The sequence below is a fragment of the Schistocerca serialis genome, unplaced genomic scaffold (genome assembly GCF_023864345.2).
Source record: "Schistocerca serialis cubense isolate TAMUIC-IGC-003099 unplaced genomic scaffold, iqSchSeri2.2 HiC_scaffold_973, whole genome shotgun sequence".
In the NCBI taxonomy this organism is placed as follows: domain Eukaryota; kingdom Metazoa; phylum Arthropoda; class Insecta; order Orthoptera; family Acrididae; genus Schistocerca; species Schistocerca serialis.
The window spans coordinates 1-25,825 of record NW_026048599.1 but is presented as its reverse complement, the minus strand read 5'-3'; the positions used below and the strand labels follow the sequence as shown (position 1 = coordinate 25,825).

General features: G+C 50.4%; 45 non-coding genes across 45 annotated transcripts; all 45 read right to left on the bottom strand.

Moving 5' to 3' along the window:
- Window positions 1–193: 193 nt before the first annotated feature.
- On the bottom strand, window positions 194–266 carry Trnaf-gaa (transfer RNA phenylalanine (anticodon GAA)). Its single transcript has one exon. It is a non-coding gene; the product is annotated as a tRNA-Phe (tRNA).
- Window positions 267–877: 611 nt separating this feature from the next.
- On the bottom strand, window positions 878–959 carry Trnas-uga (transfer RNA serine (anticodon UGA)). The gene has a single exon. It is a non-coding gene; the product is annotated as a tRNA-Ser (tRNA).
- A 691-nt stretch (window positions 960–1,650) lies between these two features.
- Window positions 1,651–1,732, bottom strand: Trnas-cga (transfer RNA serine (anticodon CGA)). The gene has a single exon. It is a non-coding gene; the product is annotated as a tRNA-Ser (tRNA).
- Window positions 1,733–1,870: 138 nt separating this feature from the next.
- Trnak-uuu (transfer RNA lysine (anticodon UUU)) lies at window positions 1,871–1,943 on the bottom strand. The gene has a single exon. It is a non-coding gene; the product is annotated as a tRNA-Lys (tRNA).
- A 539-nt stretch (window positions 1,944–2,482) lies between these two features.
- On the bottom strand, window positions 2,483–2,555 carry Trnaf-gaa (transfer RNA phenylalanine (anticodon GAA)). The gene has a single exon. It is a non-coding gene; the product is annotated as a tRNA-Phe (tRNA).
- A 611-nt stretch (window positions 2,556–3,166) lies between these two features.
- On the bottom strand, window positions 3,167–3,248 carry Trnas-uga (transfer RNA serine (anticodon UGA)). The gene has a single exon. It is a non-coding gene; the product is annotated as a tRNA-Ser (tRNA).
- A 691-nt stretch (window positions 3,249–3,939) lies between these two features.
- Window positions 3,940–4,021, bottom strand: Trnas-cga (transfer RNA serine (anticodon CGA)). The gene has a single exon. It is a non-coding gene; the product is annotated as a tRNA-Ser (tRNA).
- Window positions 4,022–4,159: 138 nt separating this feature from the next.
- Window positions 4,160–4,232, bottom strand: Trnak-uuu (transfer RNA lysine (anticodon UUU)). The gene has a single exon. It is a non-coding gene; the product is annotated as a tRNA-Lys (tRNA).
- A 539-nt stretch (window positions 4,233–4,771) lies between these two features.
- Trnaf-gaa (transfer RNA phenylalanine (anticodon GAA)) lies at window positions 4,772–4,844 on the bottom strand. Its single transcript has one exon. It is a non-coding gene; the product is annotated as a tRNA-Phe (tRNA).
- A 611-nt stretch (window positions 4,845–5,455) lies between these two features.
- On the bottom strand, window positions 5,456–5,537 carry Trnas-uga (transfer RNA serine (anticodon UGA)). Its single transcript has one exon. It is a non-coding gene; the product is annotated as a tRNA-Ser (tRNA).
- A 691-nt stretch (window positions 5,538–6,228) lies between these two features.
- Trnas-cga (transfer RNA serine (anticodon CGA)) lies at window positions 6,229–6,310 on the bottom strand. Its single transcript has one exon. It is a non-coding gene; the product is annotated as a tRNA-Ser (tRNA).
- Window positions 6,311–6,448: 138 nt separating this feature from the next.
- On the bottom strand, window positions 6,449–6,521 carry Trnak-uuu (transfer RNA lysine (anticodon UUU)). Its single transcript has one exon. It is a non-coding gene; the product is annotated as a tRNA-Lys (tRNA).
- A 539-nt stretch (window positions 6,522–7,060) lies between these two features.
- Trnaf-gaa (transfer RNA phenylalanine (anticodon GAA)) lies at window positions 7,061–7,133 on the bottom strand. The gene has a single exon. It is a non-coding gene; the product is annotated as a tRNA-Phe (tRNA).
- Window positions 7,134–7,744: 611 nt separating this feature from the next.
- On the bottom strand, window positions 7,745–7,826 carry Trnas-uga (transfer RNA serine (anticodon UGA)). Its single transcript has one exon. It is a non-coding gene; the product is annotated as a tRNA-Ser (tRNA).
- Window positions 7,827–8,517: 691 nt separating this feature from the next.
- Trnas-cga (transfer RNA serine (anticodon CGA)) lies at window positions 8,518–8,599 on the bottom strand. Its single transcript has one exon. It is a non-coding gene; the product is annotated as a tRNA-Ser (tRNA).
- Window positions 8,600–8,737: 138 nt separating this feature from the next.
- Trnak-uuu (transfer RNA lysine (anticodon UUU)) lies at window positions 8,738–8,810 on the bottom strand. The gene has a single exon. It is a non-coding gene; the product is annotated as a tRNA-Lys (tRNA).
- A 539-nt stretch (window positions 8,811–9,349) lies between these two features.
- Trnaf-gaa (transfer RNA phenylalanine (anticodon GAA)) lies at window positions 9,350–9,422 on the bottom strand. Its single transcript has one exon. It is a non-coding gene; the product is annotated as a tRNA-Phe (tRNA).
- Window positions 9,423–10,033: 611 nt separating this feature from the next.
- Window positions 10,034–10,115, bottom strand: Trnas-uga (transfer RNA serine (anticodon UGA)). The gene has a single exon. It is a non-coding gene; the product is annotated as a tRNA-Ser (tRNA).
- Window positions 10,116–10,806: 691 nt separating this feature from the next.
- Trnas-cga (transfer RNA serine (anticodon CGA)) lies at window positions 10,807–10,888 on the bottom strand. Its single transcript has one exon. It is a non-coding gene; the product is annotated as a tRNA-Ser (tRNA).
- Window positions 10,889–11,026: 138 nt separating this feature from the next.
- Window positions 11,027–11,099, bottom strand: Trnak-uuu (transfer RNA lysine (anticodon UUU)). Its single transcript has one exon. It is a non-coding gene; the product is annotated as a tRNA-Lys (tRNA).
- A 539-nt stretch (window positions 11,100–11,638) lies between these two features.
- Trnaf-gaa (transfer RNA phenylalanine (anticodon GAA)) lies at window positions 11,639–11,711 on the bottom strand. The gene has a single exon. It is a non-coding gene; the product is annotated as a tRNA-Phe (tRNA).
- A 611-nt stretch (window positions 11,712–12,322) lies between these two features.
- Trnas-uga (transfer RNA serine (anticodon UGA)) lies at window positions 12,323–12,404 on the bottom strand. The gene has a single exon. It is a non-coding gene; the product is annotated as a tRNA-Ser (tRNA).
- Window positions 12,405–13,095: 691 nt separating this feature from the next.
- Window positions 13,096–13,177, bottom strand: Trnas-cga (transfer RNA serine (anticodon CGA)). The gene has a single exon. It is a non-coding gene; the product is annotated as a tRNA-Ser (tRNA).
- A 138-nt stretch (window positions 13,178–13,315) lies between these two features.
- Trnak-uuu (transfer RNA lysine (anticodon UUU)) lies at window positions 13,316–13,388 on the bottom strand. Its single transcript has one exon. It is a non-coding gene; the product is annotated as a tRNA-Lys (tRNA).
- A 539-nt stretch (window positions 13,389–13,927) lies between these two features.
- Trnaf-gaa (transfer RNA phenylalanine (anticodon GAA)) lies at window positions 13,928–14,000 on the bottom strand. The gene has a single exon. It is a non-coding gene; the product is annotated as a tRNA-Phe (tRNA).
- A 611-nt stretch (window positions 14,001–14,611) lies between these two features.
- Window positions 14,612–14,693, bottom strand: Trnas-uga (transfer RNA serine (anticodon UGA)). The gene has a single exon. It is a non-coding gene; the product is annotated as a tRNA-Ser (tRNA).
- A 691-nt stretch (window positions 14,694–15,384) lies between these two features.
- Window positions 15,385–15,466, bottom strand: Trnas-cga (transfer RNA serine (anticodon CGA)). Its single transcript has one exon. It is a non-coding gene; the product is annotated as a tRNA-Ser (tRNA).
- A 138-nt stretch (window positions 15,467–15,604) lies between these two features.
- Trnak-uuu (transfer RNA lysine (anticodon UUU)) lies at window positions 15,605–15,677 on the bottom strand. Its single transcript has one exon. It is a non-coding gene; the product is annotated as a tRNA-Lys (tRNA).
- A 539-nt stretch (window positions 15,678–16,216) lies between these two features.
- Window positions 16,217–16,289, bottom strand: Trnaf-gaa (transfer RNA phenylalanine (anticodon GAA)). The gene has a single exon. It is a non-coding gene; the product is annotated as a tRNA-Phe (tRNA).
- Window positions 16,290–16,900: 611 nt separating this feature from the next.
- On the bottom strand, window positions 16,901–16,982 carry Trnas-uga (transfer RNA serine (anticodon UGA)). Its single transcript has one exon. It is a non-coding gene; the product is annotated as a tRNA-Ser (tRNA).
- A 691-nt stretch (window positions 16,983–17,673) lies between these two features.
- Window positions 17,674–17,755, bottom strand: Trnas-cga (transfer RNA serine (anticodon CGA)). The gene has a single exon. It is a non-coding gene; the product is annotated as a tRNA-Ser (tRNA).
- A 138-nt stretch (window positions 17,756–17,893) lies between these two features.
- On the bottom strand, window positions 17,894–17,966 carry Trnak-uuu (transfer RNA lysine (anticodon UUU)). Its single transcript has one exon. It is a non-coding gene; the product is annotated as a tRNA-Lys (tRNA).
- A 539-nt stretch (window positions 17,967–18,505) lies between these two features.
- Trnaf-gaa (transfer RNA phenylalanine (anticodon GAA)) lies at window positions 18,506–18,578 on the bottom strand. The gene has a single exon. It is a non-coding gene; the product is annotated as a tRNA-Phe (tRNA).
- Window positions 18,579–19,189: 611 nt separating this feature from the next.
- Window positions 19,190–19,271, bottom strand: Trnas-uga (transfer RNA serine (anticodon UGA)). The gene has a single exon. It is a non-coding gene; the product is annotated as a tRNA-Ser (tRNA).
- Window positions 19,272–19,962: 691 nt separating this feature from the next.
- Window positions 19,963–20,044, bottom strand: Trnas-cga (transfer RNA serine (anticodon CGA)). The gene has a single exon. It is a non-coding gene; the product is annotated as a tRNA-Ser (tRNA).
- A 138-nt stretch (window positions 20,045–20,182) lies between these two features.
- Trnak-uuu (transfer RNA lysine (anticodon UUU)) lies at window positions 20,183–20,255 on the bottom strand. The gene has a single exon. It is a non-coding gene; the product is annotated as a tRNA-Lys (tRNA).
- A 539-nt stretch (window positions 20,256–20,794) lies between these two features.
- Window positions 20,795–20,867, bottom strand: Trnaf-gaa (transfer RNA phenylalanine (anticodon GAA)). Its single transcript has one exon. It is a non-coding gene; the product is annotated as a tRNA-Phe (tRNA).
- Window positions 20,868–21,478: 611 nt separating this feature from the next.
- Window positions 21,479–21,560, bottom strand: Trnas-uga (transfer RNA serine (anticodon UGA)). Its single transcript has one exon. It is a non-coding gene; the product is annotated as a tRNA-Ser (tRNA).
- Window positions 21,561–22,251: 691 nt separating this feature from the next.
- On the bottom strand, window positions 22,252–22,333 carry Trnas-cga (transfer RNA serine (anticodon CGA)). The gene has a single exon. It is a non-coding gene; the product is annotated as a tRNA-Ser (tRNA).
- Window positions 22,334–22,471: 138 nt separating this feature from the next.
- On the bottom strand, window positions 22,472–22,544 carry Trnak-uuu (transfer RNA lysine (anticodon UUU)). Its single transcript has one exon. It is a non-coding gene; the product is annotated as a tRNA-Lys (tRNA).
- Window positions 22,545–23,083: 539 nt separating this feature from the next.
- Trnaf-gaa (transfer RNA phenylalanine (anticodon GAA)) lies at window positions 23,084–23,156 on the bottom strand. The gene has a single exon. It is a non-coding gene; the product is annotated as a tRNA-Phe (tRNA).
- A 611-nt stretch (window positions 23,157–23,767) lies between these two features.
- Trnas-uga (transfer RNA serine (anticodon UGA)) lies at window positions 23,768–23,849 on the bottom strand. The gene has a single exon. It is a non-coding gene; the product is annotated as a tRNA-Ser (tRNA).
- Window positions 23,850–24,540: 691 nt separating this feature from the next.
- On the bottom strand, window positions 24,541–24,622 carry Trnas-cga (transfer RNA serine (anticodon CGA)). The gene has a single exon. It is a non-coding gene; the product is annotated as a tRNA-Ser (tRNA).
- A 138-nt stretch (window positions 24,623–24,760) lies between these two features.
- Window positions 24,761–24,833, bottom strand: Trnak-uuu (transfer RNA lysine (anticodon UUU)). The gene has a single exon. It is a non-coding gene; the product is annotated as a tRNA-Lys (tRNA).
- Window positions 24,834–25,372: 539 nt separating this feature from the next.
- Window positions 25,373–25,445, bottom strand: Trnaf-gaa (transfer RNA phenylalanine (anticodon GAA)). The gene has a single exon. It is a non-coding gene; the product is annotated as a tRNA-Phe (tRNA).
- Between the last annotated feature and the right edge of the window lie 380 nt (window positions 25,446–25,825).

The following is a 25,825-nucleotide window of genomic DNA, read 5'->3' as shown; positions in this document are numbered from 1 at the left end:
AAAAAGGAACGCAGTCGGTAGGACTTTTTTGATTCTTTTGCTTCTAAGGGAGTTAGTTGTCTAGTGAGTTCCTCTTATGGCATGCACTAGACAACCAGAACAGCTACAGGAGAGAGTCATTTTTGTTGTCAGCGGTAGTTGCATTATCACCAACGCAGAGCCATTCCATTGGCGTCGCATCAAAACGAATACCTGCCGAAACCCGGGATCGAACCAGGGACCTTTAGATCTTCAGTCTAACGCTCTCCCAACTGAGCTATTTCGGCTGACATTGAACGTTCCTGTTTGCATGTGTTTGTTAACCTCTGCCTCGTTGCCAATTTCACAGTCACCTTCGTCTGATAAGACACAGGGACGCTGAAAGGCGAGCAGCCGATGCAGTGAAGTCCCACACACATTTCTTCTGCTTCCATCATCGTAACAAGCAAACATGTCGACTCGACTCGTGTAATATTCACTTCGCTGACTTCACGTGACGCCGCGCTGGCGCTAGAAAACCCGTGCTATATCGATGCCAGGGGCAACTCGTGTGCAGAGAACGAGACACAAGAAGGAGTGAGCCTCTCCACCGTATGAGAGGCAGTATCTAGGAGATACACACGGTAAAACATTCGACTTGCGTTAGCTCATCAATTGCTACACGTCATCGTCTGCAAGCTAAGATGGACACATCTGCACTGCCCAGTGAGGCGACACTTGTACTAACACCCGGTGGGCGGCTGTGAGACGAGGAGATGAGCTGCGGCTTCTGAGCGCGACTGTAACGCTGCGCCCTGGATCAAATAACACTGCACATTGCTGGTGACGCGCGTGTTTAGTAGTGACGCAACTGCTAGGATGCAGCTGAACGTCCATCTTTTGAGAGCGAGAAAATTTTCGCAGTCGGCAGGACTCGAACCTACGCTCCCAGAGGGAATCTGATTTCAAGTCAGACGCCTTAACCACTCGGCCACGACTGCCGGTGGCAGAAGCGACTCCCGACAAGTGGAACCGCCGTCTTTAGAAGCAATCTGATGGCAGAAAGCGGCGTGGCGTCACTCTTTTCTGTAGGGTTTCCATTAGCCGTTACGACAGTGTGTTAATTTTCGCCTGGCGGGGGTTTGAGCCCGGGACCCTTTGGTTGAAGGTCTAGCGCTCTACCGACTGAGCTGTCCGGTCCCTCGGCCGAGCGTTGTGGTGCATGCTACATGGTGTGCGAGTGATTCGCGTGTTGTAATTACTGGCTTATGGCTCCAATGGCGACTTCACCGACTTCCCACTGACGCACCGCTGACGCTAGTTTTGTGTCGTCTTAAAACGATGGACATACCTCCAAGCAGCTGCGAGATCTTAAGAAAAGAAACGCTGCACCACTGCCTTTGCCGCACTCGAATGATTGAATTGCGATTCTTAAAAAGAAATGAATGTTCGCTCTGTCCTACACTTTCGAGCACATCTGTGTACTCACGATCTCAGCGACGGCTTTCTGCAGTCCCAGCGTCAGTGCGAGGTGAACCGATGGCCACAGTAAGCAGCGGTCGTCGCGAAACTCAGTATTCTTAAACGGAAACTTTCGTCTTGTTGAGAATGGCGTCACTGGTTTGCACCCGCATTCGCCCACGCATGTCACATGTGTGCGAAAATTTTTGCTCCTCTTTACGCAAAATCGCACGCAGCCGGTAGGATTCGAACCTACGCTCCCAGAGGGAATCTGATTTCGAGTCAGACGCCTTAACCACTCGGCCACGACTGCTGGTAGCGCGGTGTTGTCCCGACACATGCAACTGCTACCGTTTAAAGCACTGTGGTGTCAGAAAACGGCGTAGCTTCATTATTTTCCGTAGCGTTTCCACCGCTACCAGACGAATCGCTACCAAAGTATTAAAATTTCCGCCCGGACAGGGACTTGAACCCTGGACCCTTAGGTTAAAAGCCTAATGCTCTACCGACTGAGCTATCCGGGCTCACACGACGCTGTGATACCTCTCACGATGCACAACTATACATTGACTCATGTCGTTTACTGTTGTGCAATCGCTGCATGGGGCCGTTACTAATAAAACGTCGCCTAAATGCTGTCTGCAGACTTATCGCACTAAGCTCGTAACACACTATCGAAGACTGCTGACACACGATGCAACAACAAATTGCAGGAGTCGTTGCGTCTCATACGTTGGAGCAGAGAATTTACATATTTTGTCGACACTCACTGGGCAATTGGAAAATTCGCAAGCATTTCGAATGCAATGTTTCCCACGTTTTCGCTCGTTTCACGGTTCCGTTGAAAACGTTCTTCACCACCTGACACAGAAAAAGGAACGCAGTCGGTAGGACTTTTTTGATTCTTTTGCTTCTAAGGGAGTTAGTTGTCTAGTGAGTTCCTCTTATGGCATGCACTAGACAACCAGAACAGCTACAGGAGAGAGTCATTTTTGTTGTCAGCGGTAGTTGCATTATCACCAACGCAGAGCCATTCCATTGGCGTCGCATCAAAACGAATACCTGCCGAAACCCGGGATCGAACCAGGGACCTTTAGATCTTCAGTCTAACGCTCTCCCAACTGAGCTATTTCGGCTGACATTGAACGTTCCTGTTTGCATGTGTTTGTTAACCTCTGCCTCGTTGCCAATTTCACAGTCACCTTCGTCTGATAAGACACAGGGACGCTGAAAGGCGAGCAGCCGATGCAGTGAAGTCCCACACACATTTCTTCTGCTTCCATCATCGTAACAAGCAAACATGTCGACTCGACTCGTGTAATATTCACTTCGCTGACTTCACGTGACGCCGCGCTGGCGCTAGAAAACCCGTGCTATATCGATGCCAGGGGCAACTCGTGTGCAGAGAACGAGACACAAGAAGGAGTGAGCCTCTCCACCGTATGAGAGGCAGTATCTAGGAGATACACACGGTAAAACATTCGACTTGCGTTAGCTCATCAATTGCTACACGTCATCGTCTGCAAGCTAAGATGGACACATCTGCACTGCCCAGTGAGGCGACACTTGTACTAACACCCGGTGGGCGGCTGTGAGACGAGGAGATGAGCTGCGGCTTCTGAGCGCGACTGTAACGCTGCGCCCTGGATCAAATAACACTGCACATTGCTGGTGACGCGCGTGTTTAGTAGTGACGCAACTGCTAGGATGCAGCTGAACGTCCATCTTTTGAGAGCGAGAAAATTTTCGCAGTCGGCAGGACTCGAACCTACGCTCCCAGAGGGAATCTGATTTCAAGTCAGACGCCTTAACCACTCGGCCACGACTGCCGGTGGCAGAAGCGACTCCCGACAAGTGGAACCGCCGTCTTTAGAAGCAATCTGATGGCAGAAAGCGGCGTGGCGTCACTCTTTTCTGTAGGGTTTCCATTAGCCGTTACGACAGTGTGTTAATTTTCGCCTGGCGGGGGTTTGAGCCCGGGACCCTTTGGTTGAAGGTCTAGCGCTCTACCGACTGAGCTGTCCGGTCCCTCGGCCGAGCGTTGTGGTGCATGCTACATGGTGTGCGAGTGATTCGCGTGTTGTAATTACTGGCTTATGGCTCCAATGGCGACTTCACCGACTTCCCACTGACGCACCGCTGACGCTAGTTTTGTGTCGTCTTAAAACGATGGACATACCTCCAAGCAGCTGCGAGATCTTAAGAAAAGAAACGCTGCACCACTGCCTTTGCCGCACTCGAATGATTGAATTGCGATTCTTAAAAAGAAATGAATGTTCGCTCTGTCCTACACTTTCGAGCACATCTGTGTACTCACGATCTCAGCGACGGCTTTCTGCAGTCCCAGCGTCAGTGCGAGGTGAACCGATGGCCACAGTAAGCAGCGGTCGTCGCGAAACTCAGTATTCTTAAACGGAAACTTTCGTCTTGTTGAGAATGGCGTCACTGGTTTGCACCCGCATTCGCCCACGCATGTCACATGTGTGCGAAAATTTTTGCTCCTCTTTACGCAAAATCGCACGCAGCCGGTAGGATTCGAACCTACGCTCCCAGAGGGAATCTGATTTCGAGTCAGACGCCTTAACCACTCGGCCACGACTGCTGGTAGCGCGGTGTTGTCCCGACACATGCAACTGCTACCGTTTAAAGCACTGTGGTGTCAGAAAACGGCGTAGCTTCATTATTTTCCGTAGCGTTTCCACCGCTACCAGACGAATCGCTACCAAAGTATTAAAATTTCCGCCCGGACAGGGACTTGAACCCTGGACCCTTAGGTTAAAAGCCTAATGCTCTACCGACTGAGCTATCCGGGCTCACACGACGCTGTGATACCTCTCACGATGCACAACTATACATTGACTCATGTCGTTTACTGTTGTGCAATCGCTGCATGGGGCCGTTACTAATAAAACGTCGCCTAAATGCTGTCTGCAGACTTATCGCACTAAGCTCGTAACACACTATCGAAGACTGCTGACACACGATGCAACAACAAATTGCAGGAGTCGTTGCGTCTCATACGTTGGAGCAGAGAATTTACATATTTTGTCGACACTCACTGGGCAATTGGAAAATTCGCAAGCATTTCGAATGCAATGTTTCCCACGTTTTCGCTCGTTTCACGGTTCCGTTGAAAACGTTCTTCACCACCTGACACAGAAAAAGGAACGCAGTCGGTAGGACTTTTTTGATTCTTTTGCTTCTAAGGGAGTTAGTTGTCTAGTGAGTTCCTCTTATGGCATGCACTAGACAACCAGAACAGCTACAGGAGAGAGTCATTTTTGTTGTCAGCGGTAGTTGCATTATCACCAACGCAGAGCCATTCCATTGGCGTCGCATCAAAACGAATACCTGCCGAAACCCGGGATCGAACCAGGGACCTTTAGATCTTCAGTCTAACGCTCTCCCAACTGAGCTATTTCGGCTGACATTGAACGTTCCTGTTTGCATGTGTTTGTTAACCTCTGCCTCGTTGCCAATTTCACAGTCACCTTCGTCTGATAAGACACAGGGACGCTGAAAGGCGAGCAGCCGATGCAGTGAAGTCCCACACACATTTCTTCTGCTTCCATCATCGTAACAAGCAAACATGTCGACTCGACTCGTGTAATATTCACTTCGCTGACTTCACGTGACGCCGCGCTGGCGCTAGAAAACCCGTGCTATATCGATGCCAGGGGCAACTCGTGTGCAGAGAACGAGACACAAGAAGGAGTGAGCCTCTCCACCGTATGAGAGGCAGTATCTAGGAGATACACACGGTAAAACATTCGACTTGCGTTAGCTCATCAATTGCTACACGTCATCGTCTGCAAGCTAAGATGGACACATCTGCACTGCCCAGTGAGGCGACACTTGTACTAACACCCGGTGGGCGGCTGTGAGACGAGGAGATGAGCTGCGGCTTCTGAGCGCGACTGTAACGCTGCGCCCTGGATCAAATAACACTGCACATTGCTGGTGACGCGCGTGTTTAGTAGTGACGCAACTGCTAGGATGCAGCTGAACGTCCATCTTTTGAGAGCGAGAAAATTTTCGCAGTCGGCAGGACTCGAACCTACGCTCCCAGAGGGAATCTGATTTCAAGTCAGACGCCTTAACCACTCGGCCACGACTGCCGGTGGCAGAAGCGACTCCCGACAAGTGGAACCGCCGTCTTTAGAAGCAATCTGATGGCAGAAAGCGGCGTGGCGTCACTCTTTTCTGTAGGGTTTCCATTAGCCGTTACGACAGTGTGTTAATTTTCGCCTGGCGGGGGTTTGAGCCCGGGACCCTTTGGTTGAAGGTCTAGCGCTCTACCGACTGAGCTGTCCGGTCCCTCGGCCGAGCGTTGTGGTGCATGCTACATGGTGTGCGAGTGATTCGCGTGTTGTAATTACTGGCTTATGGCTCCAATGGCGACTTCACCGACTTCCCACTGACGCACCGCTGACGCTAGTTTTGTGTCGTCTTAAAACGATGGACATACCTCCAAGCAGCTGCGAGATCTTAAGAAAAGAAACGCTGCACCACTGCCTTTGCCGCACTCGAATGATTGAATTGCGATTCTTAAAAAGAAATGAATGTTCGCTCTGTCCTACACTTTCGAGCACATCTGTGTACTCACGATCTCAGCGACGGCTTTCTGCAGTCCCAGCGTCAGTGCGAGGTGAACCGATGGCCACAGTAAGCAGCGGTCGTCGCGAAACTCAGTATTCTTAAACGGAAACTTTCGTCTTGTTGAGAATGGCGTCACTGGTTTGCACCCGCATTCGCCCACGCATGTCACATGTGTGCGAAAATTTTTGCTCCTCTTTACGCAAAATCGCACGCAGCCGGTAGGATTCGAACCTACGCTCCCAGAGGGAATCTGATTTCGAGTCAGACGCCTTAACCACTCGGCCACGACTGCTGGTAGCGCGGTGTTGTCCCGACACATGCAACTGCTACCGTTTAAAGCACTGTGGTGTCAGAAAACGGCGTAGCTTCATTATTTTCCGTAGCGTTTCCACCGCTACCAGACGAATCGCTACCAAAGTATTAAAATTTCCGCCCGGACAGGGACTTGAACCCTGGACCCTTAGGTTAAAAGCCTAATGCTCTACCGACTGAGCTATCCGGGCTCACACGACGCTGTGATACCTCTCACGATGCACAACTATACATTGACTCATGTCGTTTACTGTTGTGCAATCGCTGCATGGGGCCGTTACTAATAAAACGTCGCCTAAATGCTGTCTGCAGACTTATCGCACTAAGCTCGTAACACACTATCGAAGACTGCTGACACACGATGCAACAACAAATTGCAGGAGTCGTTGCGTCTCATACGTTGGAGCAGAGAATTTACATATTTTGTCGACACTCACTGGGCAATTGGAAAATTCGCAAGCATTTCGAATGCAATGTTTCCCACGTTTTCGCTCGTTTCACGGTTCCGTTGAAAACGTTCTTCACCACCTGACACAGAAAAAGGAACGCAGTCGGTAGGACTTTTTTGATTCTTTTGCTTCTAAGGGAGTTAGTTGTCTAGTGAGTTCCTCTTATGGCATGCACTAGACAACCAGAACAGCTACAGGAGAGAGTCATTTTTGTTGTCAGCGGTAGTTGCATTATCACCAACGCAGAGCCATTCCATTGGCGTCGCATCAAAACGAATACCTGCCGAAACCCGGGATCGAACCAGGGACCTTTAGATCTTCAGTCTAACGCTCTCCCAACTGAGCTATTTCGGCTGACATTGAACGTTCCTGTTTGCATGTGTTTGTTAACCTCTGCCTCGTTGCCAATTTCACAGTCACCTTCGTCTGATAAGACACAGGGACGCTGAAAGGCGAGCAGCCGATGCAGTGAAGTCCCACACACATTTCTTCTGCTTCCATCATCGTAACAAGCAAACATGTCGACTCGACTCGTGTAATATTCACTTCGCTGACTTCACGTGACGCCGCGCTGGCGCTAGAAAACCCGTGCTATATCGATGCCAGGGGCAACTCGTGTGCAGAGAACGAGACACAAGAAGGAGTGAGCCTCTCCACCGTATGAGAGGCAGTATCTAGGAGATACACACGGTAAAACATTCGACTTGCGTTAGCTCATCAATTGCTACACGTCATCGTCTGCAAGCTAAGATGGACACATCTGCACTGCCCAGTGAGGCGACACTTGTACTAACACCCGGTGGGCGGCTGTGAGACGAGGAGATGAGCTGCGGCTTCTGAGCGCGACTGTAACGCTGCGCCCTGGATCAAATAACACTGCACATTGCTGGTGACGCGCGTGTTTAGTAGTGACGCAACTGCTAGGATGCAGCTGAACGTCCATCTTTTGAGAGCGAGAAAATTTTCGCAGTCGGCAGGACTCGAACCTACGCTCCCAGAGGGAATCTGATTTCAAGTCACACGCCTTAACCACTCGGCCACGACTGCCGGTGGCAGAAGCGACTCCCGACAAGTGGAACCGCCGTCTTTAGAAGCAATCTGATGGCAGAAAGCGGCGTGGCGTCACTCTTTTCTGTAGGGTTTCCATTAGCCGTTACGACAGTGTGTTAATTTTCGCCTGGCGGGGGTTTGAGCCCGGGACCCTTTGGTTGAAGGTCTAGCGCTCTACCGACTGAGCTGTCCGGTCCCTCGGCCGAGCGTTGTGGTGCATGCTACATGGTGTGCGAGTGATTCGCGTGTTGTAATTACTGGCTTATGGCTCCAATGGCGACTTCACCGACTTCCCACTGACGCACCGCTGACGCTAGTTTTGTGTCGTCTTAAAACGATGGACATACCTCCAAGCAGCTGCGAGATCTTAAGAAAAGAAACGCTGCACCACTGCCTTTGCCGCACTCGAATGATTGAATTGCGATTCTTAAAAAGAAATGAATGTTCGCTCTGTCCTACACTTTCGAGCACATCTGTGTACTCACGATCTCAGCGACGGCTTTCTGCAGTCCCAGCGTCAGTGCGAGGTGAACCGATGGCCACAGTAAGCAGCGGTCGTCGCGAAACTCAGTATTCTTAAACGGAAACTTTCGTCTTGTTGAGAATGGCGTCACTGGTTTGCACCCGCATTCGCCCACGCATGTCACATGTGTGCGAAAATTTTTGCTCCTCTTTACGCAAAATCGCACGCAGCCGGTAGGATTCGAACCTACGCTCCCAGAGGGAATCTGATTTCGAGTCAGACGCCTTAACCACTCGGCCACGACTGCTGGTAGCGCGGTGTTGTCCCGACACATGCAACTGCTACCGTTTAAAGCACTGTGGTGTCAGAAAACGGCGTAGCTTCATTATTTTCCGTAGCGTTTCCACCGCTACCAGACGAATCGCTACCAAAGTATTAAAATTTCCGCCCGGACAGGGACTTGAACCCTGGACCCTTAGGTTAAAAGCCTAATGCTCTACCGACTGAGCTATCCGGGCTCACACGACGCTGTGATACCTCTCACGATGCACAACTATACATTGACTCATGTCGTTTACTGTTGTGCAATCGCTGCATGGGGCCGTTACTAATAAAACGTCGCCTAAATGCTGTCTGCAGACTTATCGCACTAAGCTCGTAACACACTATCGAAGACTGCTGACACACGATGCAACAACAAATTGCAGGAGTCGTTGCGTCTCATACGTTGGAGCAGAGAATTTACATATTTTGTCGACACTCACTGGGCAATTGGAAAATTCGCAAGCATTTCGAATGCAATGTTTCCCACGTTTTCGCTCGTTTCACGGTTCCGTTGAAAACGTTCTTCACCACCTGACACAGAAAAAGGAACGCAGTCGGTAGGACTTTTTTGATTCTTTTGCTTCTAAGGGAGTTAGTTGTCTAGTGAGTTCCTCTTATGGCATGCACTAGACAACCAGAACAGCTACAGGAGAGAGTCATTTTTGTTGTCAGCGGTAGTTGCATTATCACCAACGCAGAGCCATTCCATTGGCGTCGCATCAAAACGAATACCTGCCGAAACCCGGGATCGAACCAGGGACCTTTAGATCTTCAGTCTAACGCTCTCCCAACTGAGCTATTTCGGCTGACATTGAACGTTCCTGTTTGCATGTGTTTGTTAACCTCTGCCTCGTTGCCAATTTCACAGTCACCTTCGTCTGATAAGACACAGGGACGCTGAAAGGCGAGCAGCCGATGCAGTGAAGTCCCACACACATTTCTTCTGCTTCCATCATCGTAACAAGCAAACATGTCGACTCGACTCGTGTAATATTCACTTCGCTGACTTCACGTGACGCCGCGCTGGCGCTAGAAAACCCGTGCTATATCGATGCCAGGGGCAACTCGTGTGCAGAGAACGAGACACAAGAAGGAGTGAGCCTCTCCACCGTATGAGAGGCAGTATCTAGGAGATACACACGGTAAAACATTCGACTTGCGTTAGCTCATCAATTGCTACACGTCATCGTCTGCAAGCTAAGATGGACACATCTGCACTGCCCAGTGAGGCGACACTTGTACTAACACCCGGTGGGCGGCTGTGAGACGAGGAGATGAGCTGCGGCTTCTGAGCGCGACTGTAACGCTGCGCCCTGGATCAAATAACACTGCACATTGCTGGTGACGCGCGTGTTTAGTAGTGACGCAACTGCTAGGATGCAGCTGAACGTCCATCTTTTGAGAGCGAGAAAATTTTCGCAGTCGGCAGGACTCGAACCTACGCTCCCAGAGGGAATCTGATTTCAAGTCAGACGCCTTAACCACTCGGCCACGACTGCCGGTGGCAGAAGCGACTCCCGACAAGTGGAACCGCCGTCTTTAGAAGCAATCTGATGGCAGAAAGCGGCGTGGCGTCACTCTTTTCTGTAGGGTTTCCATTAGCCGTTACGACAGTGTGTTAATTTTCGCCTGGCGGGGGTTTGAGCCCGGGACCCTTTGGTTGAAGGTCTAGCGCTCTACCGACTGAGCTGTCCGGTCCCTCGGCCGAGCGTTGTGGTGCATGCTACATGGTGTGCGAGTGATTCGCGTGTTGTAATTACTGGCTTATGGCTCCAATGGCGACTTCACCGACTTCCCACTGACGCACCGCTGACGCTAGTTTTGTGTCGTCTTAAAACGATGGACATACCTCCAAGCAGCTGCGAGATCTTAAGAAAAGAAACGCTGCACCACTGCCTTTGCCGCACTCGAATGATTGAATTGCGATTCTTAAAAAGAAATGAATGTTCGCTCTGTCCTACACTTTCGAGCACATCTGTGTACTCACGATCTCAGCGACGGCTTTCTGCAGTCCCAGCGTCAGTGCGAGGTGAACCGATGGCCACAGTAAGCAGCGGTCGTCGCGAAACTCAGTATTCTTAAACGGAAACTTTCGTCTTGTTGAGAATGGCGTCACTGGTTTGCACCCGCATTCGCCCACGCATGTCACATGTGTGCGAAAATTTTTGCTCCTCTTTACGCAAAATCGCACGCAGCCGGTAGGATTCGAACCTACGCTCCCAGAGGGAATCTGATTTCGAGTCAGACGCCTTAACCACTCGGCCACGACTGCTGGTAGCGCGGTGTTGTCCCGACACATGCAACTGCTACCGTTTAAAGCACTGTGGTGTCAGAAAACGGCGTAGCTTCATTATTTTCCGTAGCGTTTCCACCGCTACCAGACGAATCGCTACCAAAGTATTAAAATTTCCGCCCGGACAGGGACTTGAACCCTGGACCCTTAGGTTAAAAGCCTAATGCTCTACCGACTGAGCTATCCGGGCTCACACGACGCTGTGATACCTCTCACGATGCACAACTATACATTGACTCATGTCGTTTACTGTTGTGCAATCGCTGCATGGGGCCGTTACTAATAAAACGTCGCCTAAATGCTGTCTGCAGACTTATCGCACTAAGCTCGTAACACACTATCGAAGACTGCTGACACACGATGCAACAACAAATTGCAGGAGTCGTTGCGTCTCATACGTTGGAGCAGAGAATTTACATATTTTGTCGACACTCACTGGGCAATTGGAAAATTCGCAAGCATTTCGAATGCAATGTTTCCCACGTTTTCGCTCGTTTCACGGTTCCGTTGAAAACGTTCTTCACCACCTGACACAGAAAAAGGAACGCAGTCGGTAGGACTTTTTTGATTCTTTTGCTTCTAAGGGAGTTAGTTGTCTAGTGAGTTCCTCTTATGGCATGCACTAGACAACCAGAACAGCTACAGGAGAGAGTCATTTTTGTTGTCAGCGGTAGTTGCATTATCACCAACGCAGAGCCATTCCATTGGCGTCGCATCAAAACGAATACCTGCCGAAACCCGGGATCGAACCAGGGACCTTTAGATCTTCAGTCTAACGCTCTCCCAACTGAGCTATTTCGGCTGACATTGAACGTTCCTGTTTGCATGTGTTTGTTAACCTCTGCCTCGTTGCCAATTTCACAGTCACCTTCGTCTGATAAGACACAGGGACGCTGAAAGGCGAGCAGCCGATGCAGTGAAGTCCCACACACATTTCTTCTGCTTCCATCATCGTAACAAGCAAACATGTCGACTCGACTCGTGTAATATTCACTTCGCTGACTTCACGTGACGCCGCGCTGGCGCTAGAAAACCCGTGCTATATCGATGCCAGGGGCAACTCGTGTGCAGAGAACGAGACACAAGAAGGAGTGAGCCTCTCCACCGTATGAGAGGCAGTATCTAGGAGATACACACGGTAAAACATTCGACTTGCGTTAGCTCATCAATTGCTACACGTCATCGTCTGCAAGCTAAGATGGACACATCTGCACTGCCCAGTGAGGCGACACTTGTACTAACACCCGGTGGGCGGCTGTGAGACGAGGAGATGAGCTGCGGCTTCTGAGCGCGACTGTAACGCTGCGCCCTGGATCAAATAACACTGCACATTGCTGGTGACGCGCGTGTTTAGTAGTGACGCAACTGCTAGGATGCAGCTGAACGTCCATCTTTTGAGAGCGAGAAAATTTTCGCAGTCGGCAGGACTCGAACCTACGCTCCCAGAGGGAATCTGATTTCAAGTCAGACGCCTTAACCACTCGGCCACGACTGCCGGTGGCAGAAGCGACTCCCGACAAGTGGAACCGCCGTCTTTAGAAGCAATCTGATGGCAGAAAGCGGCGTGGCGTCACTCTTTTCTGTAGGGTTTCCATTAGCCGTTACGACAGTGTGTTAATTTTCGCCTGGCGGGGGTTTGAGCCCGGGACCCTTTGGTTGAAGGTCTAGCGCTCTACCGACTGAGCTGTCCGGTCCCTCGGCCGAGCGTTGTGGTGCATGCTACATGGTGTGCGAGTGATTCGCGTGTTGTAATTACTGGCTTATGGCTCCAATGGCGACTTCACCGACTTCCCACTGACGCACCGCTGACGCTAGTTTTGTGTCGTCTTAAAACGATGGACATACCTCCAAGCAGCTGCGAGATCTTAAGAAAAGAAACGCTGCACCACTGCCTTTGCCGCACTCGAATGATTGAATTGCGATTCTTAAAAAGAAATGAATGTTCGCTCTGTCCTACACTTTCGAGCACATCTGTGTACTCACGATCTCAGCGACGGCTTTCTGCAGTCCCAGCGTCAGTGCGAGGTGAACCGATGGCCACAGTAAGCAGCGGTCGTCGCGAAACTCAGTATTCTTAAACGGAAACTTTCGTCTTGTTGAGAATGGCGTCACTGGTTTGCACCCGCATTCGCCCACGCATGTCACATGTGTGCGAAAATTTTTGCTCCTCTTTACGCAAAATCGCACGCAGCCGGTAGGATTCGAACCTACGCTCCCAGAGGGAATCTGATTTCGAGTCAGACGCCTTAACCACTCGGCCACGACTGCTGGTAGCGCGGTGTTGTCCCGACACATGCAACTGCTACCGTTTAAAGCACTGTGGTGTCAGAAAACGGCGTAGCTTCATTATTTTCCGTAGCGTTTCCACCGCTACCAGACGAATCGCTACCAAAGTATTAAAATTTCCGCCCGGACAGGGACTTGAACCCTGGACCCTTAGGTTAAAAGCCTAATGCTCTACCGACTGAGCTATCCGGGCTCACACGACGCTGTGATACCTCTCACGATGCACAACTATACATTGACTCATGTCGTTTACTGTTGTGCAATCGCTGCATGGGGCCGTTACTAATAAAACGTCGCCTAAATGCTGTCTGCAGACTTATCGCACTAAGCTCGTAACACACTATCGAAGACTGCTGACACACGATGCAACAACAAATTGCAGGAGTCGTTGCGTCTCATACGTTGGAGCAGAGAATTTACATATTTTGTCGACACTCACTGGGCAATTGGAAAATTCGCAAGCATTTCGAATGCAATGTTTCCCACGTTTTCGCTCGTTTCACGGTTCCGTTGAAAACGTTCTTCACCACCTGACACAGAAAAAGGAACGCAGTCGGTAGGACTTTTTTGATTCTTTTGCTTCTAAGGGAGTTAGTTGTCTAGTGAGTTCCTCTTATGGCATGCACTAGACAACCAGAACAGCTACAGGAGAGAGTCATTTTTGTTGTCAGCGGTAGTTGCATTATCACCAACGCAGAGCCATTCCATTGGCGTCGCATCAAAACGAATACCTGCCGAAACCCGGGATCGAACCAGGGACCTTTAGATCTTCAGTCTAACGCTCTCCCAACTGAGCTATTTCGGCTGACATTGAACGTTCCTGTTTGCATGTGTTTGTTAACCTCTGCCTCGTTGCCAATTTCACAGTCACCTTCGTCTGATAAGACACAGGGACGCTGAAAGGCGAGCAGCCGATGCAGTGAAGTCCCACACACATTTCTTCTGCTTCCATCATCGTAACAAGCAAACATGTCGACTCGACTCGTGTAATATTCACTTCGCTGACTTCACGTGACGCCGCGCTGGCGCTAGAAAACCCGTGCTATATCGATGCCAGGGGCAACTCGTGTGCAGAGAACGAGACACAAGAAGGAGTGAGCCTCTCCACCGTATGAGAGGCAGTATCTAGGAGATACACACGGTAAAACATTCGACTTGCGTTAGCTCATCAATTGCTACACGTCATCGTCTGCAAGCTAAGATGGACACATCTGCACTGCCCAGTGAGGCGACACTTGTACTAACACCCGGTGGGCGGCTGTGAGACGAGGAGATGAGCTGCGGCTTCTGAGCGCGACTGTAACGCTGCGCCCTGGATCAAATAACACTGCACATTGCTGGTGACGCGCGTGTTTAGTAGTGACGCAACTGCTAGGATGCAGCTGAACGTCCATCTTTTGAGAGCGAGAAAATTTTCGCAGTCGGCAGGACTCGAACCTACGCTCCCAGAGGGAATCTGATTTCAAGTCAGACGCCTTAACCACTCGGCCACGACTGCCGGTGGCAGAAGCGACTCCCGACAAGTGGAACCGCCGTCTTTAGAAGCAATCTGATGGCAGAAAGCGGCGTGGCGTCACTCTTTTCTGTAGGGTTTCCATTAGCCGTTACGACAGTGTGTTAATTTTCGCCTGGCGGGGGTTTGAGCCCGGGACCCTTTGGTTGAAGGTCTAGCGCTCTACCGACTGAGCTGTCCGGTCCCTCGGCCGAGCGTTGTGGTGCATGCTACATGGTGTGCGAGTGATTCGCGTGTTGTAATTACTGGCTTATGGCTCCAATGGCGACTTCACCGACTTCCCACTGACGCACCGCTGACGCTAGTTTTGTGTCGTCTTAAAACGATGGACATACCTCCAAGCAGCTGCGAGATCTTAAGAAAAGAAACGCTGCACCACTGCCTTTGCCGCACTCGAATGATTGAATTGCGATTCTTAAAAAGAAATGAATGTTCGCTCTGTCCTACACTTTCGAGCACATCTGTGTACTCACGATCTCAGCGACGGCTTTCTGCAGTCCCAGCGTCAGTGCGAGGTGAACCGATGGCCACAGTAAGCAGCGGTCGTCGCGAAACTCAGTATTCTTAAACGGAAACTTTCGTCTTGTTGAGAATGGCGTCACTGGTTTGCACCCGCATTCGCCCACGCATGTCACATGTGTGCGAAAATTTTTGCTCCTCTTTACGCAAAATCGCACGCAGCCGGTAGGATTCGAACCTACGCTCCCAGAGGGAATCTGATTTCGAGTCAGACGCCTTAACCACTCGGCCACGACTGCTGGTAGCGCGGTGTTGTCCCGACACATGCAACTGCTACCGTTTAAAGCACTGTGGTGTCAGAAAACGGCGTAGCTTCATTATTTTCCGTAGCGTTTCCACCGCTACCAGACGAATCGCTACCAAAGTATTAAAATTTCCGCCCGGACAGGGACTTGAACCCTGGACCCTTAGGTTAAAAGCCTAATGCTCTACCGACTGAGCTATCCGGGCTCACACGACGCTGTGATACCTCTCACGATGCACAACTATACATTGACTCATGTCGTTTACTGTTGTGCAATCGCTGCATGGGGCCGTTACTAATAAAACGTCGCCTAAATGCTGTCTGCAGACTTATCGCACTAAGCTCGTAACACACTATCGAAGACTGCTGACACACGATGCAACAACAAATTGCAGGAGTCGTTGCGTCTCATACGTTGGAGCAGAGAATTTACATATTTTGTCGACACTCACTGGGCAATTGGAAAATTCGCAAGCATTTCGAATGCAATGTTTCCCACGTTTTCGCTCGTTTCACGGTTCCGTTGAAAACGTTCTTCACCACCTGACACAGAAAAAGGAACGCAGTCGGTAGGACTTTTTTGATTCTTTTGCTTCTAAGGGAGTTAGTTGTCTAGTGAGTTCCTCTTATGGCATGCACTAGACAACCAGAACAGCTACAGGAGAGAGTCATTTTTGTTGTCAGCGGTAGTTGCATTATCACCAACGCAGAGCCATTCCATTGGCGTCGCATCAAAACGAATACCTGCCGAAACCCGGGATCGAACCAGGGACCTTTAGATCTTCAGTCTAACGCTCTCCCAACTGAGCTATTTCGGCTGACATTGAACGTTCCTGTTTGCATGTGTTTGTTAACCTCTGCCTCGTTGCCAATTTCACAGTCACCTTCGTCTGATAAGACACAGGGACGCTGAAAGGCGAGCAGCCGATGCAGTGAAGTCCCACACACATTTCTTCTGCTTCCATCATCGTAACAAGCAAACATGTCGACTCGACTCGTGTAATATTCACTTCGCTGACTTCACGTGACGCCGCGCTGGCGCTAGAAAACCCGTGCTATATCGATGCCAGGGGCAACTCGTGTGCAGAGAACGAGACACAAGAAGGAGTGAGCCTCTCCACCGTATGAGAGGCAGTATCTAGGAGATACACACGGTAAAACATTCGACTTGCGTTAGCTCATCAATTGCTACACGTCATCGTCTGCAAGCTAAGATGGACACATCTGCACTGCCCAGTGAGGCGACACTTGTACTAACACCCGGTGGGCGGCTGTGAGACGAGGAGATGAGCTGCGGCTTCTGAGCGCGACTGTAACGCTGCGCCCTGGATCAAATAACACTGCACATTGCTGGTGACGCGCGTGTTTAGTAGTGACGCAACTGCTAGGATGCAGCTGAACGTCCATCTTTTGAGAGCGAGAAAATTTTCGCAGTCGGCAGGACTCGAACCTACGCTCCCAGAGGGAATCTGATTTCAAGTCAGACGCCTTAACCACTCGGCCACGACTGCCGGTGGCAGAAGCGACTCCCGACAAGTGGAACCGCCGTCTTTAGAAGCAATCTGATGGCAGAAAGCGGCGTGGCGTCACTCTTTTCTGTAGGGTTTCCATTAGCCGTTACGACAGTGTGTTAATTTTCGCCTGGCGGGGGTTTGAGCCCGGGACCCTTTGGTTGAAGGTCTAGCGCTCTACCGACTGAGCTGTCCGGTCCCTCGGCCGAGCGTTGTGGTGCATGCTACATGGTGTGCGAGTGATTCGCGTGTTGTAATTACTGGCTTATGGCTCCAATGGCGACTTCACCGACTTCCCACTGACGCACCGCTGACGCTAGTTTTGTGTCGTCTTAAAACGATGGACATACCTCCAAGCAGCTGCGAGATCTTAAGAAAAGAAACGCTGCACCACTGCCTTTGCCGCACTCGAATGATTGAATTGCGATTCTTAAAAAGAAATGAATGTTCGCTCTGTCCTACACTTTCGAGCACATCTGTGTACTCACGATCTCAGCGACGGCTTTCTGCAGTCCCAGCGTCAGTGCGAGGTGAACCGATGGCCACAGTAAGCAGCGGTCGTCGCGAAACTCAGTATTCTTAAACGGAAACTTTCGTCTTGTTGAGAATGGCGTCACTGGTTTGCACCCGCATTCGCCCACGCATGTCACATGTGTGCGAAAATTTTTGCTCCTCTTTACGCAAAATCGCACGCAGCCGGTAGGATTCGAACCTACGCTCCCAGAGGGAATCTGATTTCGAGTCAGACGCCTTAACCACTCGGCCACGACTGCTGGTAGCGCGGTGTTGTCCCGACACATGCAACTGCTACCGTTTAAAGCACTGTGGTGTCAGAAAACGGCGTAGCTTCATTATTTTCCGTAGCGTTTCCACCGCTACCAGACGAATCGCTACCAAAGTATTAAAATTTCCGCCCGGACAGGGACTTGAACCCTGGACCCTTAGGTTAAAAGCCTAATGCTCTACCGACTGAGCTATCCGGGCTCACACGACGCTGTGATACCTCTCACGATGCACAACTATACATTGACTCATGTCGTTTACTGTTGTGCAATCGCTGCATGGGGCCGTTACTAATAAAACGTCGCCTAAATGCTGTCTGCAGACTTATCGCACTAAGCTCGTAACACACTATCGAAGACTGCTGACACACGATGCAACAACAAATTGCAGGAGTCGTTGCGTCTCATACGTTGGAGCAGAGAATTTACATATTTTGTCGACACTCACTGGGCAATTGGAAAATTCGCAAGCATTTCGAATGCAATGTTTCCCACGTTTTCGCTCGTTTCACGGTTCCGTTGAAAACGTTCTTCACCACCTGACACAGAAAAAGGAACGCAGTCGGTAGGACTTTTTTGATTCTTTTGCTTCTAAGGGAGTTAGTTGTCTAGTGAGTTCCTCTTATGGCATGCACTAGACAACCAGAACAGCTACAGGAGAGAGTCATTTTTGTTGTCAGCGGTAGTTGCATTATCACCAACGCAGAGCCATTCCATTGGCGTCGCATCAAAACGAATACCTGCCGAAACCCGGGATCGAACCAGGGACCTTTAGATCTTCAGTCTAACGCTCTCCCAACTGAGCTATTTCGGCTGACATTGAACGTTCCTGTTTGCATGTGTTTGTTAACCTCTGCCTCGTTGCCAATTTCACAGTCACCTTCGTCTGATAAGACACAGGGACGCTGAAAGGCGAGCAGCCGATGCAGTGAAGTCCCACACACATTTCTTCTGCTTCCATCATCGTAACAAGCAAACATGTCGACTCGACTCGTGTAATATTCACTTCGCTGACTTCACGTGACGCCGCGCTGGCGCTAGAAAACCCGTGCTATATCGATGCCAGGGGCAACTCGTGTGCAGAGAACGAGACACAAGAAGGAGTGAGCCTCTCCACCGTATGAGAGGCAGTATCTAGGAGATACACACGGTAAAACATTCGACTTGCGTTAGCTCATCAATTGCTACACGTCATCGTCTGCAAGCTAAGATGGACACATCTGCACTGCCCAGTGAGGCGACACTTGTACTAACACCCGGTGGGCGGCTGTGAGACGAGGAGATGAGCTGCGGCTTCTGAGCGCGACTGTAACGCTGCGCCCTGGATCAAATAACACTGCACATTGCTGGTGACGCGCGTGTTTAGTAGTGACGCAACTGCTAGGATGCAGCTGAACGTCCATCTTTTGAGAGCGAGAAAATTTTCGCAGTCGGCAGGACTCGAACCTACGCTCCCAGAGGGAATCTGATTTCAAGTCAGACGCCTTAACCACTCGGCCACGACTGCCGGTGGCAGAAGCGACTCCCGACAAGTGGAACCGCCGTCTTTAGAAGCAATCTGATGGCAGAAAGCGGCGTGGCGTCACTCTTTTCTGTAGGGTTTCCATTAGCCGTTACGACAGTGTGTTAATTTTCGCCTGGCGGGGGTTTGAGCCCGGGACCCTTTGGTTGAAGGTCTAGCGCTCTACCGACTGAGCTGTCCGGTCCCTCGGCCGAGCGTTGTGGTGCATGCTACATGGTGTGCGAGTGATTCGCGTGTTGTAATTACTGGCTTATGGCTCCAATGGCGACTTCACCGACTTCCCACTGACGCACCGCTGACGCTAGTTTTGTGTCGTCTTAAAACGATGGACATACCTCCAAGCAGCTGCGAGATCTTAAGAAAAGAAACGCTGCACCACTGCCTTTGCCGCACTCGAATGATTGAATTGCGATTCTTAAAAAGAAATGAATGTTCGCTCTGTCCTACACTTTCGAGCACATCTGTGTACTCACGATCTCAGCGACGGCTTTCTGCAGTCCCAGCGTCAGTGCGAGGTGAACCGATGGCCACAGTAAGCAGCGGTCGTCGCGAAACTCAGTATTCTTAAACGGAAACTTTCGTCTTGTTGAGAATGGCGTCACTGGTTTGCACCCGCATTCGCCCACGCATGTCACATGTGTGCGAAAATTTTTGCTCCTCTTTACGCAAAATCGCACGCAGCCGGTAGGATTCGAACCTACGCTCCCAGAGGGAATCTGATTTCGAGTCAGACGCCTTAACCACTCGGCCACGACTGCTGGTAGCGCGGTGTTGTCCCGACACATGCAACTGCTACCGTTTAAAGCACTGTGGTGTCAGAAAACGGCGTAGCTTCATTATTTTCCGTAGCGTTTCCACCGCTACCAGACGAATCGCTACCAAAGTATTAAAATTTCCGCCCGGACAGGGACTTGAACCCTGGACCCTTAGGTTAAAAGCCTAATGCTCTACCGACTGAGCTATCCGGGCTCACACGACGCTGTGATACCTCTCACGATGCACAACTATACATTGACTCATGTCGTTTACTGTTGTGCAATCGCTGCATGGGGCCGTTACTAATAAAACGTCGCCTAAATGCTGTCTGCAGACTTATCGCACTAAGCTCGTAACACACTATCGAAGACTGCTGACACACGATGCAACAACAAATTGCAGGAGTCGTTGCGTCTCATACGTTGGAGCAGAGAATTTACATATTTTGTCGACACTCACTGGGCAATTGGAAAATTCGCAAGCATTTCGAATGCAATGTTTCCCACGTTTTCGCTCGTTTCACGGTTCCGTTGAAAACGTTCTTCACCACCTGACACAGAAAAAGGAACGCAGTCGGTAGGACTTTTTTGATTCTTTTGCTTCTAAGGGAGTTAGTTGTCTAGTGAGTTCCTCTTATGGCATGCACTAGACAACCAGAACAGCTACAGGAGAGAGTCATTTTTGTTGTCAGCGGTAGTTGCATTATCACCAACGCAGAGCCATTCCATTGGCGTCGCATCAAAACGAATACCTGCCGAAACCCGGGATCGAACCAGGGACCTTTAGATCTTCAGTCTAACGCTCTCCCAACTGAGCTATTTCGGCTGACATTGAACGTTCCTGTTTGCATGTGTTTGTTAACCTCTGCCTCGTTGCCAATTTCACAGTCACCTTCGTCTGATAAGACACAGGGACGCTGAAAGGCGAGCAGCCGATGCAGTGAAGTCCCACACACATTTCTTCTGCTTCCATCATCGTAACAAGCAAACATGTCGACTCGACTCGTGTAATATTCACTTCGCTGACTTCACGTGACGCCGCGCTGGCGCTAGAAAACCCGTGCTATATCGATGCCAGGGGCAACTCGTGTGCAGAGAACGAGACACAAGAAGGAGTGAGCCTCTCCACCGTATGAGAGGCAGTATCTAGGAGATACACACGGTAAAACATTCGACTTGCGTTAGCTCATCAATTGCTACACGTCATCGTCTGCAAGCTAAGATGGACACATCTGCACTGCCCAGTGAGGCGACACTTGTACTAACACCCGGTGGGCGGCTGTGAGACGAGGAGATGAGCTGCGGCTTCTGAGCGCGACTGTAACGCTGCGCCCTGGATCAAATAACACTGCACATTGCTGGTGACGCGCGTGTTTAGTAGTGACGCAACTGCTAGGATGCAGCTGAACGTCCATCTTTTGAGAGCGAGAAAATTTTCGCAGTCGGCAGGACTCGAACCTACGCTCCCAGAGGGAATCTGATTTCAAGTCAGACGCCTTAACCACTCGGCCACGACTGCCGGTGGCAGAAGCGACTCCCGACAAGTGGAACCGCCGTCTTTAGAAGCAATCTGATGGCAGAAAGCGGCGTGGCGTCACTCTTTTCTGTAGGGTTTCCATTAGCCGTTACGACAGTGTGTTAATTTTCGCCTGGCGGGGGTTTGAGCCCGGGACCCTTTGGTTGAAGGTCTAGCGCTCTACCGACTGAGCTGTCCGGTCCCTCGGCCGAGCGTTGTGGTGCATGCTACATGGTGTGCGAGTGATTCGCGTGTTGTAATTACTGGCTTATGGCTCCAATGGCGACTTCACCGACTTCCCACTGACGCACCGCTGACGCTAGTTTTGTGTCGTCTTAAAACGATGGACATACCTCCAAGCAGCTGCGAGATCTTAAGAAAAGAAACGCTGCACCACTGCCTTTGCCGCACTCGAATGATTGAATTGCGATTCTTAAAAAGAAATGAATGTTCGCTCTGTCCTACACTTTCGAGCACATCTGTGTACTCACGATCTCAGCGACGGCTTTCTGCAGTCCCAGCGTCAGTGCGAGGTGAACCGATGGCCACAGTAAGCAGCGGTCGTCGCGAAACTCAGTATTCTTAAACGGAAACTTTCGTCTTGTTGAGAATGGCGTCACTGGTTTGCACCCGCATTCGCCCACGCATGTCACATGTGTGCGAAAATTTTTGCTCCTCTTTACGCAAAATCGCACGCAGCCGGTAGGATTCGAACCTACGCTCCCAGAGGGAATCTGATTTCGAGTCAGACGCCTTAACCACTCGGCCACGACTGCTGGTAGCGCGGTGTTGTCCCGACACATGCAACTGCTACCGTTTAAAGCACTGTGGTGTCAGAAAACGGCGTAGCTTCATTATTTTCCGTAGCGTTTCCACCGCTACCAGACGAATCGCTACCAAAGTATTAAAATTTCCGCCCGGACAGGGACTTGAACCCTGGACCCTTAGGTTAAAAGCCTAATGCTCTACCGACTGAGCTATCCGGGCTCACACGACGCTGTGATACCTCTCACGATGCACAACTATACATTGACTCATGTCGTTTACTGTTGTGCAATCGCTGCATGGGGCCGTTACTAATAAAACGTCGCCTAAATGCTGTCTGCAGACTTATCGCACTAAGCTCGTAACACACTATCGAAGACTGCTGACACACGATGCAACAACAAATTGCAGGAGTCGTTGCGTCTCATACGTTGGAGCAGAGAATTTACATATTTTGTCGACACTCACTGGGCAATTGGAAAATTCGCAAGCATTTCGAATGCAATGTTTCCCACGTTTTCGCTCGTTTCACGGTTCCGTTGAAAACGTTCTTCACCACCTGACACAGAAAAAGGAACGCAGTCGGTAGGACTTTTTTGATTCTTTTGCTTCTAAGGGAGTTAGTTGTCTAGTGAGTTCCTCATATGGCATGCACTAGACAACCAGAACAGCTACAGGAGAGAGTCATTTTTGTTGTCAGCGGTAGTTGCATTATCACCAACGCAGAGCCATTCCATTGGCGTCGCATCAAAACGAATACCTGCCGAAACCCGGGATCGAACCAGGGACCTTTAGATCTTCAGTCTAACGCTCTCCCAACTGAGCTATTTCGGCTGACATTGAACGTTCCTGTTTGCATGTGTTTGTTAACCTCTGCCTCGTTGCCAATTTCACAGTCACCTTCGTCTGATAAGACACAGGGACGCTGAAAGGCGAGCAGCCGATGCAGTGAAGTCCCACACACATTTCTTCTGCTTCCATCATCGTAACAAGCAAACATGTCGACTCGACTCGTGTAATATTCACTTCGCTGACTTCACGTGACGCCGCGCTGGCGCTAGAAAACCCGTGCTATATCGATGCCAGGGGCAACTCGTGTGCAGAGAACGAGACACAAGAAGGAGTGAGCCTCTCCACCGTATGAGAGGCAGTATCTAGGAGATACACACGGTAAAACATTCGACTTGCGTTAGCTCATCAATTGCTACACGTCATCGTCTGCAAGCTAAGATGGACACATCTGCACTGCCCAGTGAGGCGACACTTGTACTAACACCCGGTGGGCGGCTGTGAGACGAGGAGATGAGCTGCGGCTTCTGAGCGCGACTGTAACGCTGCGCCCTGGATCAAATAACACTGCACATTGCTGGTGACGCGCGTGTTTAGTAGTGACGCAACTGCTAGGATGCAGCTGAACGTCCATCTTTTGAGAGCGAGAAAATTTTCGCAGTCGGCAGGACTCGAACCTACGCTCCCAGAGGGAATCTGATTTCAAGTCAGACGCCTTAACCACTCGGCCACGACTGCCGGTGGCAGAAGCGACTCCCGACAAGTGGAACCGCCGTCTTTAGAAGCAATCTGATGGCAGAAAGCGGCGTGGCGTCACTCTTTTCTGTAGGGTTTCCATTAGCCGTTACGACAGTGTGTTAATTTTCGCCTGGCGGGGGTTTGAGCCCGGGACCCTTTGGTTGAAGGTCTAGCGCTCTACCGACTGAGCTGTCCGGTCCCTCGGCCGAGCGTTGTGGTGCATGCTACATGGTGTGCGAGTGATTCGCGTGTTGTAATTACTGGCTTATGGCTCCAATGGCGACTTCACCGACTTCCCACTGACGCACCGCTGACGCTAGTTTTGTGTCGTCTTAAAACGATGGACATACCTCCAAGCAGCTGCGAGATCTTAAGAAAAGAAACGCTGCACCACTGCCTTTGCCGCACTCGAATGATTGAATTGCGATTCTTAAAAAGAAATGAATGTTCGCTCTGTCCTACACTTTCGAGCACATCTGTGTACTCACGATCTCAGCGACGGCTTTCTGCAGTCCCAGCGTCAGTGCGAGGTGAACCGATGGCCACAGTAAGCAGCGGTCGTCGCGAAACTCAGTATTCTTAAACGGAAACTTTCGTCTTGTTGAGAATGGCGTCACTGGTTTGCACCCGCATTCGCCCACGCATGTCACATGTGTGCGAAAATTTTTGCTCCTCTTTACGCAAAATCGCACGCAGCCGGTAGGATTCGAACCTACGCTCCCAGAGGGAATCTGATTTCGAGTCAGACGCCTTAACCACTCGGCCACGACTGCTGGTAGCGCGGTGTTGTCCCGACACATGCAACTGCTACCGTTTAAAGCACTGTGGTGTCAGAAAACGGCGTAGCTTCATTATTTTCCGTAGCGTTTCCACCGCTACCAGACGAATCGCTACCAAAGTATTAAAATTTCCGCCCGGACAGGGACTTGAACCCTGGACCCTTAGGTTAAAAGCCTAATGCTCTACCGACTGAGCTATCCGGGCTCACACGACGCTGTGATACCTCTCACGATGCACAACTATACATTGACTCATGTCGTTTACTGTTGTGCAATCGCTGCATGGGGCCGTTACTAATAAAACGTCGCCTAAATGCTGTCTGCAGACTTATCGCACTAAGCTCGTAACACACTATCGAAGACTGCTGACACACGATGCAACAACAAATTGCAGGAGTCGTTGCGTCTCATACGTTGGAGCAGAGAATTTACATATTTTGTCGACACTCACTGGGCAATTGGAAAATTCGCAAGCATTTCGAATGCAATGTTTCCCACGTTTTCGCTCGTTTCACGGTTCCGTTGAAAACGTTCTTCACCACCTGACACAGAAAAAGGAACGCAGTCGGTAGGACTTTTTTGATTCTTTTGCTTCTAAGGGAGTTAGTTGTCTAGTGAGTTCCTCATATGGCATGCACTAGACAACCAGAACAGCTACAGGAGAGAGTCATTTTTGTTGTCAGCGGTAGTTGCATTATCACCAACGCAGAGCCATTCCATTGGCGTCGCATCAAAACGAATACCTGCCGAAACCCGGGATCGAACCAGGGACCTTTAGATCTTCAGTCTAACGCTCTCCCAACTGAGCTATTTCGGCTGACATTGAACGTTCCTGTTTGCATGTGTTTGTTAACCTCTGCCTCGTTGCCAATTTCACAGTCACCTTCGTCTGATAAGACACAGGGACGCTGAAAGGCGAGCAGCCGATGCAGTGAAGTCCCACACACATTTCTTCTGCTTCCATCATCGTAACAAGCAAACATGTCGACTCGACTCGTGTAATATTCACTTCGCTGACTTCACGTGACGCCGCGCTGGCGCTAGAAAACCCGTGCTATATCGATGCCAGGGGCAACTCGTGTGCAGAGAACGAGACACAAGAAGGAGTGAGCCTCTCCACCGTATGAGAGGCAGTATCTAGGAGATACACACGGTAAAACATTCGACTTGCGTTAGCTCATCAATTGCTACACGTCA